Source organism: Arvicola amphibius, chromosome 11 (assembly GCF_903992535.2).
Source record: "Arvicola amphibius chromosome 11, mArvAmp1.2, whole genome shotgun sequence".
In the NCBI taxonomy this organism is placed as follows: Eukaryota; Metazoa; Chordata; class Mammalia; order Rodentia; family Cricetidae; genus Arvicola; species Arvicola amphibius.
In genome coordinates, this window is record NC_052057.2 from 52,148,318 (window position 1) to 52,161,947 (window position 13,630).

A 13,630-nucleotide genomic window follows, 5' to 3' on the forward strand; every position below is an offset into this window, starting at 1 on the left:
GATCTGAACTCTGCTCCTTGTGATAGTGTAGAAATCACTCTCAATCCCTGAGGCATCTCTCCAGTCCCAGTGTTATGATTTGAATAGGAAATGTCTCTCACTCACTCATGTACTGTATTGGGTTGCATTCTAGTAGACTTTGGAGAATTGACTCAGTCCTGAAGAGTCTCACGTAGTAAGTGGGTCAATCCTTTGATAGATTCATGCTATGTGGCACTATTGAAAGGAGGTGAGAAGTAGTGGCTAGTGACTAGTTGGAGAAAGTGATTGCTCAAAGCACATCCTGGAACTCTGTCTTCACCAGTCCTATATTCTGTCTCTATTCACTGTTTTCTGATTCTTTACCACACTCTCTACGTCATGATGGACTTGATGCCTTGAAACCATGACCAAGACAGACAATTACTCCCTTAAAGTTGTTTTGCCAGATATTGTGGTCACTGCTAGGAGGAGGCTGACCAACATGCTAAGGAGATGCACATCCCCCTAGGCAGAAAAGTGCGAGAGCCAGGAGAGCAGCATGAGAAGCTGGGTCATACTGTCTCACCAACATTCTCCCTAAATGCATTCAGGGAAGAGTGCTGTGCTGGCTATACAAATGCAGCTTCAGAGTATGTCAGCTGGTGCCACCGTGCAGCACATACCCCTCTGCTTCCTCTGCACAGAAATGCTTTGTCACAGAGTCACTGGATCAACTCTTTCCCACTACACTCATGGGTGTATTCATGTTCTGACTGTAAATGTCCAGCTCTAAAATCAATGTCATCATCAAACTCACCCTGACACACTGACTACAGAGGGTCCATTTTAATAAAATATCTCTTTCATTGACAATGGCTAACAATGATACAACACACCCTTCTCTTACTATTTGGTGTTTCTGAACCCTTAGATATTTCAATAAAGGAAATGGATACTTATCTTTAGCAAAATATTAGCAACAACATTGTTAATGTAAATTTGGAAGGGATCTTGGCCTCAGGTGCTGATTCAATAGGTAAAGCACTTTCTGTGTAAATGTGAGGACCTAAGTTCAAATCCCCAGAATCCACATAATATTATGGCACAGCAAAATTCACCATATATCCCAGTGGTCCTGTGGCAAAATAGGAGGAGACACGTGAGAATCTCTAGAAGCTTGGGAGTGACCTATCCTGTTGTCATCACAGACAAGGGAGTCACAGTCTCAATAACATGCAAGGTTCTACACCTTAGGCTATTCACCAATCTCTATATGCACACTGTGGCATACATGTGCTTATACTCATACACTGAACACATCATACACAAAGAAAATAAAAAATAATTTGTAGTGTGAAGCGGCGGGGCTGTGTCCCGCCACCCGGCCACCGGCTAGCTTTACACCCGAAATAATTACACGGAAACTGTATTCTTTTAAACACTGCCTGGCCCATAGTTTCAGCCTCTTATTGGTTAATTCTCACATCTTCCTTTAACCCATATTTAGTAATCTGGGTAGCACCACGAGGTGTGGCTTACCAGGAGAGATCTTAACCTGCGTCCATCTTGGAGAAGAGCAGCATGGAGACTCCCTATCGAGACTGCCTGAAGCGTCTCCCCAACTCTACTTCCTTGTTCCCACAATTCTGTTCTGTCTACTCCACCTACCTAATTTTCTGTCTCTTAAAGGGCCAAGGCAGTTTTCTTTATTAATTAACCAATGAAAGAAACATAGACAGATAACTCTCCTCCATCATTTCCCCTTTTTCTGTTTAAACAAAAAAGAAAGGCTTCAACTTTAACATAGCAAAATTACATATAACAAAACAGTTATCAAGCAAGTATTACAGTTACAATATTTAAATCTATTTTATCTTTTATCATAACTAAGGAAATCTATAACTATCTATTTATTCTTCAACTCCATCAAAGACTCCAGAAGGATATAATATTACCTAAGTAAACAAGTCATTTGTAACTTTCAAACTCTAGAAATGACAGAGACAACTCGCTGCCTAGACAGTCACCCAAAGTTCCTCTGTACCGTTGGGGCATCCATCTTCAGCCTTCAGGCCCATAGTGTCCAGCAGACTTTTTCATGAAGCAGGAAATTCCAAAGACAGTTCAGTCACTTTCTGCTGTGTCCTGCAAAACGTCTCGCAGACTCTTTCATGAATCAGGAACCCCGAAAGACCATCTCACCTTTAGGCAAGTTCAGCAGTCCTCTCTCTGCGGGTTTTTTGTGTCCAGTTTATGGAACAGTCCAGCCAAGAGCAGTTTCTTGCCCAAATAGCTAACAAACTCCATAAGTAGCCTCTTCGATGCCCATCTTCCTCTCGAAGTAGATTGGTGCTGCCAGGAGCAGACGTGTCTCATTGTCATGAAAAACCCTAAGTTATTAAAACATTAAATGCCATATTCTGCAGTCTTTGAAAGATATGAAGAATGTCTATCTAACTGAAATATATCTCTACATATCTAGAAAATCTAATAACATGACTACAAGCTTAACTATTATCAATGATTATCCATTAACAACCTATATTTCCTAATTATACATTACAGTTTTTAAAATGAACTACAATCACAATAGCTTAATCAAGATCAGAAATACATATACATATAACAAAATTGACCTTAAAATCTATACCAATGCAAATTCATATCTATATCATCTCCCCCTTTAAATGTAAAAGAACATTTATAAGCAATATTTGGGAAAATGGGCGCAGTTTTTTCTCTCCAAACAGCTTCCTGCTGAATGGGGGCACTGTTATTTAGGTCTTTCATGGTGTAACCTGTGTGCTAGGTTTCTCTCAGTTGGCAGTTGAGTGAAGTAATTTTTTGAAGATGTTCACAGCAACCTTTCAGGAGGGCGTGGTCTATCATACCATATTGGGATAGAAGCAATCCACAGAGTCTCGTCCTCTGTGAAAACAAAAGAAGAAACTCTTTTCCAAAGCATCATGTTCTTAGATCCAAATCCTGAAGTCATACCATTAAAATGTCCATTTTGGTCTAGCCTGGCAGCCCATATAATGAAATGTCTCTCTGTATTTAGCTCCTTTACAGTCAAAAATTTCAAAGAAAACACAATAAGATACATAATCCAGACTCTCTGTGAATTTTCCATTTTTACGAATTCTTAAAAACTTAAGTTGTGCCAGGTAGAGGTAATACAGTACCGCCTGTTTATAGCCAAGTCTAAACCTTAACTGCACTGTTATTATGGTAATTACGATAGACCTGCCTGAGGTCAGCACAGTTTAGCATGGCGGAGCAGAGCCAGAGCTGCTACTGCCTCAGTCATGGCGGCAGAGCATCAGGAAGCCGTGTTTTAAAATGACTTAGCTTTTTCTCTGCCGCTATTGCCAAAACAGGAAATCTCTCTACGGCACGTCCAGGCAAACAGCAAAAAGCTGTGTTAAACTCTCTCTCTCCTTTATTTAAAGCCCTCTCAGGTTTTTAAGTGGATTTAGTCACCACGTTGGAGCGCCAATCTGTAGTGTGAAGCAGCGGGGCTGTATCCCGCCACCCAGCCACCGGCTAGCTTTACACCCGAAATAATTACACGGAAACTGTATTCTTTTAAACACTGCCTGGCCCATAGTTTCAGCCTCTTATTGGTTAATTCTCACATCTTCCTTTAACCCATATTTAGTAATCTGGGTAGCACCAAGAGGTGTGGCTTACCAGGAGAGATCTTAACCTGCGTCCATCTCGGAGAGGAGCAGAATGGAGACTCCCTATCAAGACTGCCTGAAGCGTCTCCCCAACTCTACTTCCTTGTTCCCACAATTCTGTTCTGTCTACTCCACCTACCTAATTTTCTGTCTCTTAAAGGGCCAAGGCAGTTTTCTTTATTAATTAACCAATGAAAGAAACATAGATAGATAACTCTCCTCCATCAATAATTCATAATTTCTCTATCAAAAAGTAAATCAGAATGACTTGCCTTATTTTTTCTTAAACACAAGAGAGTATTGGTGAAGCCTGTGTTCCACCTCACCATGTACAAAGTCAAGAACACTTCTTCCTGCTATTTGGTACATGGTATCCTAACAAATAAAAACCTTGGTTAAAGGAAATGATTCTTGATGCTGAGAGGCAGCTTAGTGGATATGAACACTTGCTGTTTTTTTAACATTTTTTTATTAAAAATTTCCATCTCCTCCCCTCCTCCTCCCCCTTTTCCTCCCTTCCCTTCCACCCATACCCCCACTCCCTCCCTCTTCAGACCAAAGAGCCATCAGGGTTCCCTTCACTATGTTAAGTCCAAGGTCCTCCAAACTCTCCCCAGGTTCAGGAAGGTGAGCAACCAAATTGACAAGGCTCACATGGTGCCCGTCAATGCCATAGAGTCCAAGCCCATCACCATTGCTGTTTCAGTTCCTAGCACCCACATCAGGAAATTCACAGCCACCTATAGCTTCAGTTCCAGGGTGCTAAATACACTCTTCTGACTTCTGTTCAGAGACAGAGACAGACAGAGACAGAATAAAAATAGTTACTTTTTTTTTCAAAATCAGTTTCATAATTTGACAACTGTGAATTCTTTTTTTGAGATAGGGTTTCTCTGTATAATCCTAGTTGTCCTGAAGCTTCCTTCATAGACCAGATGGCCTTGAATTCGCAGAGATCTGATTGCTGAGATTAGATAATTGTATACCATCACTGTCCAGCAAAAATCTTTTTAATTATGTGAGGGAGTATGTGTATGTGAGTACAGGTGCCAGCAGGAGTATAGGCTTGGGATTCCTCTACAGCTGGAGTTATGTCATCATTACCTGCTAGACATGGATGATAGGAATTGAACTCTGATCCTCTGAAAACACATCCCATGCTCTTAGCCACTGGGCCATTTCTTCAGTTCCCTCTAACTACAAGTTCTTCATTTGCCTTCACAGAGGCATTGATGTAGGTACAATGAAAGAAGAAATGGGGCCAGAGATATGTGTCTGTAGTTAAGAGTACTTGCTGTACAAACCTGAGGACTAGACTTCAGATAATAGTGTCCAAATTATACAACACATAAATTTCTGTAACTCTAGCTCCAAGGGTTGTGATGAGCTTTTCTAGCATCTTCAGGTACATGTACATACTCACAAAGACATATGTGTATGCATGTCTTCCACAAATGCACACACAAAATCTGTCTAAGGGAGGGACAGAGGGAGGAAAAGAATAAACCATCTTAGAACTAGTTTTTACCTCTCAGAATTTGGGTTTTAGGAGGCGGTGATCCTGACTCAATAACTGATAAGGATTTGTAGGAAGCCCAAAGAGTGTTCAGATGAGGAGAGAGTGTAGAGACCTTATCCTCCTGTGGTTTCACCCTAAGGAAAAGCTTACATTGTTCAGCCTTTAGTTTCTGTCTCTGTAACATGGGAGGTTGTCTTCCTTTCTGTTACTCACATAACTCCATCTGAAAATCTCCATCAATCTCTGCTGGGAGCTGCAAAGGCTTTACACAGCATGATGTCTTCAGTTCTCAGTCCTGTGTTGACACTGCCAAGCAAAAGCAAAATTCTTACAAATAAAGGGGATGACAGAAAGTTGCACTTGGTTAAATGATTTGTGCACTTAATCTATGCAGAGCACTAAAAATATTTTAAATATGTCAGTTTTTGTAGAAGGAATGGCGGGCTGCATACCGACACCTGGCTAGCTTTACAGCCAAAATAATTACACGGAAACTGTATTCATTTAAACACTGCCTGGCATGTTATCTGTAGCCTCTTATTGGCTAACTCTCACATCTTGACTAACCCATTTCTAATAATGTGTGTAGCACCACGAGGTGGTGACTTACCAGGAAGATTCTTAACCTGTGTCCATCTCAGAGAGGAGAGCTATGGTGACCACCTGAGGTGTCTGCCTGACTCTGGTTTCTTTCTCCCTCAATTCTGTTCTGTTTACACCGCCTACCTAATTTTCTGTCCTATTAAAGGGCCAAGGCAGTTTCTTTATTAACCAATGAAAGTAACACATAGACAGATGACCCGCCTCCATCAAGTTTTACTTCTCATGACAACCCCACAGTTATAATTATTGTACATATGAAATGAATTTGAAATTGAAAAGTTAAGCAGTCTCCCCCCTTCTACATTGTCAGTAGACAATTAAGACCAATATCCAAAACTGAAGATTAAGATTAAGATTAAGCTGGTGAAGAGCTTGTCATGCATCCAGGAAACCCTGAGTTCAGTCTCCACTGCCACATAGAATGGCATAATGGCCTGCAGATCTTCCCTTCTTGTTCTGTTCCCCAAGAACTAATCCCCATGTATTATCCCTATCTCTGCAGCAGAAAACATGCTGTGGTCTCCCCCTCCTCTATGACCTCATCACCAGTGATTCACAAGAATCTCCTCCCCTAACCAACACCTCCTCCAGCCTCAACACCTCAGCAGCCTCCAAACAACACATCAGCCCAGCCTCCAACACCTTGGGCATTCCCTGGGAACAGGACAACTAAGCAGGCCAGAGAATCAGGCAAGCTAACTGAGGACCTTTACCTTTCCCTGCTCTCCTCCAAATCTACTTCCTCAGCCTCATGCCTAGGTATGCTACAGAACACCTGCTGCAGTATCCCTGACCCTGCCAACATTTCCTGTGGATCTCACAAACCTTCTCCTCCTAACAGTCCTCCACCAATTCATTGCTCTCCACCCTTAACTCCAGCAGGCACCTCCAGGCCACAAATCTACAGGCCACTCCTGTCAGGGAAGGAGATAGGTTGACCCTAATTCTATCCTTCTGCTCCTCAAAATCCAATGCCCTGTCTCATTCCCAACTCTATAGAAGACCCTGCAGCTGCCCTCTCTTCACTGCCTTCCTCCATTCCAAGGAGACTAAATAAGCAGATCCTGGTAGAACACTCTGCTATCCTCCCTTTGGTGAATGCCCTCAAATGTATAACCTATCCCTGTTCCTAAGTGTCAGCACCCAACACCCAGAAACACATTTTATCTGGAATACATAATGGTCACAACTGTCAAGGCCACAGAAAATTTCCTTCCAAGCAATACATAGTTAGTAATCCCTTCTAAAAACAAGAAACAAAAAACAAGGAACAAAACACACCCTACACACACACACACACACACACACACACACACACATACACACAATACAAGCACCTAGAATTATAATTTTCCCAAAACCAGTTATCTAAACTCAGCTTAAAAACACAATCAATAATAGCCATGACAATATATCTCCACTAGAGAGAGCATAACAACCCTAGTACAGCAGGCCCAAAATATTCAAACACAGCTGAAACATGAGAAAAGAACCTTAAAATATCCTTTATAGGGGTCTTTAAAGAAGAAACCAATAAATATCTTAAATAACCCAGGAAAACACTAACAGTGGAAGGAAATTAATAAAATGGTTCAAGTCCTGAAAATGTAAATAAAGTCAATGAAGAAAACCCATGATGAGGGAATTGTGGAAAGAAAATCTGTAATTTCAACAAGAACTGCTGAGGTAAACTTCAGAATACAAGAAATGTAAAGGAGAATCTCAGGCTCTAGAGATATGATAAAATAAATGAATATATCAGTCAAAGAAAATGATAAATCTAAAAGTCTTCTAATGAAAAACATGCAAGAAATCTGAGATAGTATGAAAAGACCAAATCAAGAATAATAGGAACAGAGGAAGAAGAAGAAACTCAGGTCAAAGTCCCAGAAGATATTTTCAATGAAATCATAAAAGAAAATTTCCCTAAGCTAAGAAGATGATTATCAAGCTACAGAAATTTTGCAGAACAAATAGACTGGACTAAAAAAGAGAGACCCTTGGCACATAATAATTGAAGTACAGAACAAAGAAAGAATATTGAAAGTTGCAAAGGTAAAAGACCAGTATCACCACCACCACCAAAAACAACAAAATAACAGAAATCAAAGAGGGCTAAGAAGCAAGCTGAGTCACCATTTTAATATCTTGCAAAATAGACTCAAATGAAGACTGATTAGAAGAGTGCTCATCAAAGGAAATATCCACCAAGCTGAAATACCAATTCTTAACATTTACTCCCCAAACACAAAAACCCACATTTATGAAATATACCATACTACAGCTTAAATCACATTTTGACCCTCATATACTGATATCAGGAATCTTCAGCACATCACACTCACCAATAGACAAGTCATTGAGACAAGCTAAACAGAGAAATACTAGAGCTAACAGACATTATAAACCAAATGTATCTCATGGATATTTACAGAAAATTTCACCCAAACAGAAAAGAATATACTTTCTTCTCAGTACCTCAAAGAACTATCTCCAAAACTGACCACATAGTCAAACACAAAACAAGTCTTTACAGACAAAAAAAATTTGAAATAACACCTTGCATCCGATCAGACCACCTTGGATTTAAAGCTGAATATCAACAACAATAGAAACAACAAAAAGTCTAAAAACTCATGAAAACTGAATGACTCTCTACTGAATGAAAAATGGGTCAAGACAGAAATTAAAGACCTTCTAGAATTGAAGGAAAATAAGTACACATCATACTAAAAATTATGGGAAATAAAAAAGCAGTTCATAGAGATAAGTGTCTATATAAAAAACTAGAGAGATCTCATACACTTGAAAGTTCTACAACAAGAAGAAATAACATACAAAGGGAATATGTGGCAAGAAATAATTAAAATGAAAACTGAAATCAACAAAATAGAAACAAATCAACAAGATTGAAAAACTCATATCCAAACTCATTAAGAAGCAGAAGAGAATATACAAATTAACAAAATCAGGAATGAAAAAGGACATAATAGATGCCAAGAAAATCCATAGAATTTTAAGGACATACTATAAAAACCTGACTCAACCAAATTGGAAACTCTAAAAGAAATGGATACTTTTCTTAGTAGTTAAAAATCAAGATCAGATAAGTAATATCAATAGACCTATTACCCCTAATGAAATAAAATTCTTCATTACAAGTCTCCCAACCAAAAAAAAAAGCCTAGAGTCAGACATTTTTAGATCAGAATACTACTGGATTTCAAATAAGACTTAAAGCCAATATTCATCAAATTATTACACAAAATAGAAACAAAAGGAACATTTTTATTTCATTTTAGAAGATATTTTTACTCTGATATTCAAATAACATAAAGATCCAACATAGAAAGAGCAATACAGACCAATTTATTTTATGAATATACATGGAAAAATATACAATAAAATACTTACAAACCAAACCTAAGAACATATCAAAAAGATCATCCACCATGATCAAGTAGGCTTTATCGGGGGAGTTGGGAGGACCTTGGTCTTAGCATAGAGTGGGGAACCCTGATGGCTCCTTGGCCTTGAGAGGGAGGGAGGGGAGGTATGGGTGGAGGGGAGGGGAGGGAAGGGGGAGAAGGAGGGGAGAGAAAGGGGAGAAGGAGGGGAGGGAGGGGGGAGGAGGAGGGAAGGAGATGGAAATTTTTAAATATAAAAAAAAAATAAACCATGAGAAAAAAAAACAAAAAAAAAAAAAAACAAAAAAAAAAAACAAAAAAAAAAAACAAAAAAAAAAAAAAAAAGTAGGCTTTATCTTAGACATGCAGGGCTGGCTCAACAGACAAAAGTCAATCAAGGTAATCCACAATTTAAACAAACAAAATGACAAAATGCACATGATTATCTCATTAAAAAAAGAAAAGACTTTTGACAAAATCCAACACACATTCATGATAAAAGTCCTTTGAGATTGAAAGATCCAAAAGACATAATAAAGGCATAACAAAGGCAGTTTTAACAAACCTATAGCCAATAACAAATTAAATGGAGAGAAACTAAAAGCAATTTCAATAAAATCAGATACACTATTGACTCTCTTCATACCTATGTAATATAGTACTTATAGCTAAATCAGTAAGACAACTGAAGCAGATCCAAGGGATATACATTGTAAAGGAAGAAGTCAAAATATCTTTAACTGCAGATTATATGATTGTATAATAAGTGACACAAAAATTTTCATCAGGAAATTCCTTCAGGTGATAAACACATTCAGCAAACTAGCTGTATACAAAATTTACTCATAAAAATCAGTACCCCTCTTATATACAAATAACAACCAAACTGAAAAAGAAATCAGGGTAACACTACCTTTCATAATAGCTTAGAAAATATAAAATATCTTAGGGTGACTCTAACTAAGGAAGTGAAGGACTTGTATGATTAAAAAAAAAACTTCAATTCTTGGAAGAAAGAAATCAAAGAAGATATTGAAATATAAAAAGATCTCCCATGCTCCTGGATCAGTGTAGCCCAACTTTTTGTGGACTGCCAGTTCCCAAATAATGACACAGAGATTCTTAGTAATTATGAACATTTGCCTTTTGCTTAGGCTTGAGCCATGCTAGTTCTTATAACTTAAATAAACCCATTTTATAAATCTACATTTCCACATAGCTTGTCACCTCTCCACCATACTGCACGTGTTTGATATCCCCATGTCTTGCTGGCAAATTTCACACCTCAGATTCCTCCCATAGTTTCTATCTATCTCAGAACTGCCTATCCTTTCCTGCCTAGCTGTTGGCCCTTTAATTTCTTTTTAAAGCAATCAGAAGATGCCTAGGAAGAGATACATCCTCACAGTGTACAAAAAGATTATCCCACAACAGATAAGTAAGATTGACATGGTTAAAATGGCCATTCTATCTAAAGAAATCTACAGGTTCAATGTAATCTCTATCAAAATTTTGACACAATTCTTCACAGATCTTGAAAGGAAAACTCTTAGCTTCTTATGAAACTACAGAAAAGAACTAAAACAATCACAATACCTAAAATAACTGTAAGCAATAAAAGAGCTGCTGGAGGTCCCACCTTTTTCCACGTTGTACTACATAGGTATAGTAGTTAAAAAAAATTGAAACTGATAATTTCTGTGTGATTATTCAGGTCTGGGCAGCCAGAAACAAATGAGCAGCCTCCATTTACATAATGACACTCAACAAGGGGCAAGACTTTTCCCATAAAGCTTAAGAAAACCTAAATTTTAAAAAAAAAATTCTTATAGACTCACAAAATGGGAGTCAATTATAACTTAATGATAGTTTCATTTTGGCAGCAAACAGAGGCACTATTACTTTAAGAGAAGGCTTCTTGACTCAACAGTAGCAGCAAAAACTGCATGGGTTCTTTCAGAGCTGGCTTCCTAGTTTGTACAGGCAGCATGAATAGTTCTGGCTCTTTGGGGACTTAAATGTATATGAGCAGCATGCTAATCGTTGCTTAATAGCTACATAGACCTGCTACATCCCTGGAGCTGGGGCAGTGAACATGTATAGAAGAGGAGGTGAAAATATCTCCACTATATTGAATAGGGTGGAGCTAACAGGTAGGGCTGAGGAGTTGATTCTATCCATGCCCACTTAGCATTTTTAAAAGAAAGAAAGAAGAAAGAAAGAAAGAAAGAAAGAAAGAAAGAAAGAAAGAAAGAAAGAAAGAAAGAAAGGAAGGAAGGAAGGAAGGAAGGAAGGAAGAGGTGGTCCTGATCAGAAAATGATTATAGATATGCAATAAAGACAGATTCAGACAAAAATAAACCTCTGAATGGGTCACAGTATGGTTTAAAACTGTATTTATGCTTGAGAGAGAGAGAAGAAAGAAAGTACAGACAGTCATAGATTAAAAGTAAAAATAATAAGAATAAATATTAAAAAATAATAGAGTTTAAAAATTAGCATATAAAAATGAAATATACATAGATAGTCTGGATTGTGTTTGGGGATTTCTAGACCACATGCCCTTTGCATTTCTCCATCTGACAAGTCCCAGTATGAGTAATTTGATCAGACTTTGGAGGCTGACCATGAATCATGGCAAGGTGTTACCATGTCAGGGAATCCCACTGTCCAATGCAATGCATTAACAATGTCATCTTCTCTGGGTCTGAAGCACCCCAGCTCACAACCAAACCAACAAGCTTTTTGAAGAAACATAATTGATATGTCATTCCAGGGCCCTATTTACCCCTTTTCATTTGAGTAATACCACTTTAGACCGGTCCCAGAGAAATGTTGAGTCTGAGAAAGAGAATTCACTTATTCCTAATTTATACAAAAATACAAATGAGAGGTTTCAGTCTGGGTCTGGTGTGAGAGTTCCTTCTGTCTGTGTGTTGCTTTTATTAGTTAATGAATAAAGAAACTGCTTTGGAACTATAGCAGGGCAGAACTTAGCTAGGCGGAGAAAACTAAGCTAAATGCTGAGAGGAAGAAGGGCAGAATCAGGGAGACACCATGGAGCCACCACCAGAGTCAGAAATGCTCAAACTTTCCCAGTAATCCACTGCTACATGGTGATACACAGATTAATTGAGATGGGTTAAATTAATAAGTAAGAGTTAGCCAATAAGAAACTAGAGCAAATGGGCCAAGCAATGATTTAAATAACACGGTTTCTCTGTGATTATTTGGAGTCTAAGCTATCCAGGTGACCAGGAAATAACAAGTGACCTCCTTACAACAAATTGGCACCAACATGGCTATCTAAATCCACATAAAACCTGAGAGGGCTTGAAAAGGAATGTTAGATAAAAAATATAGAGTTTAACACAACTTCTTGTTCTTTGCTGGTTGCATGTTGCAGCTCCTTTAAAAGAGGGTTTTCTGATTCAGCAGTAGCAAAAAAAAGTCACAGTTTTGAAATGCCAGGTTTCTGGAATGTGTTGCTGGTGCGAACTCTGACTCTTTCTGGAGGACTGGCTATGGAGCATTTGAATGGGGTTTGTGGGCCCGGGTGCTTATATGGCCACTTGGGAAAGTAGCTGAGACCCTGCCCACAGCTCAGTGCCCCTAGCTTGGGCAGGCAGCAGGATCAAGAATGCTAGGAGTGGACAGGCAGGAGAGTATGACAGATTCCTGCCACCATACAGAGAAATTTCCAGGCAGCAAAGTGTTCTGCATGATATATTTAGCTATTGCTCAGTAAAATAGATTTATGTGCTGCATGCTCATTATCAGAGTTAGAGTGCTTAGCACAGCTCCTACCTGGTAGTATCAGAGCTGGCAGTAATGGTACATCCACCATTTTAAAAGTGGAGACAGGTGGAGCCAGCATCCAGAGCCACTGCAACTAAGCTGTTTACCATTTGAAAAGCTTTTCAAGACAAAAAATAATTTCAGATATATAATAAAACAGATTCAGATATAAAAGACATCTAAATGGGTCACAGCATTAGATAAATTTACATAAGCTTTGGAGAGAGAATAAAAAGAGTACAGAGAATTATAAACAGAAGAAAATAGTTTTTTAAAGAGCAAAACAAAGAATTTAAAGAAACAGAGTACAGACATCAAAGATTAAAAGAAGTAAAGAAAAATAAGTCACATAAAATGGAAAATTCACAGGGAGTCTGGATTATGTATATTATTGTGTTTTCTTTAAATTTTATGACTGTGAAAGAGCTACATACACAGAGACATTTCATTGTATGGACTGCTAAATTAAACCAACATAAAGGTATCTTGATTTCAAAATTTGAGTCTAAGGATATGTTGCTTTGGAAAGAGGTTTTTCTTTTGTTTTCACAGATGATGAGAACCTGTGGATTACTTCCAGACAAATATGGTTTGATGGAACAAGACCCCCATGAAAGGTTGCTGTGAACACCTCCACAAAGAAAATGTTTCACCCAACA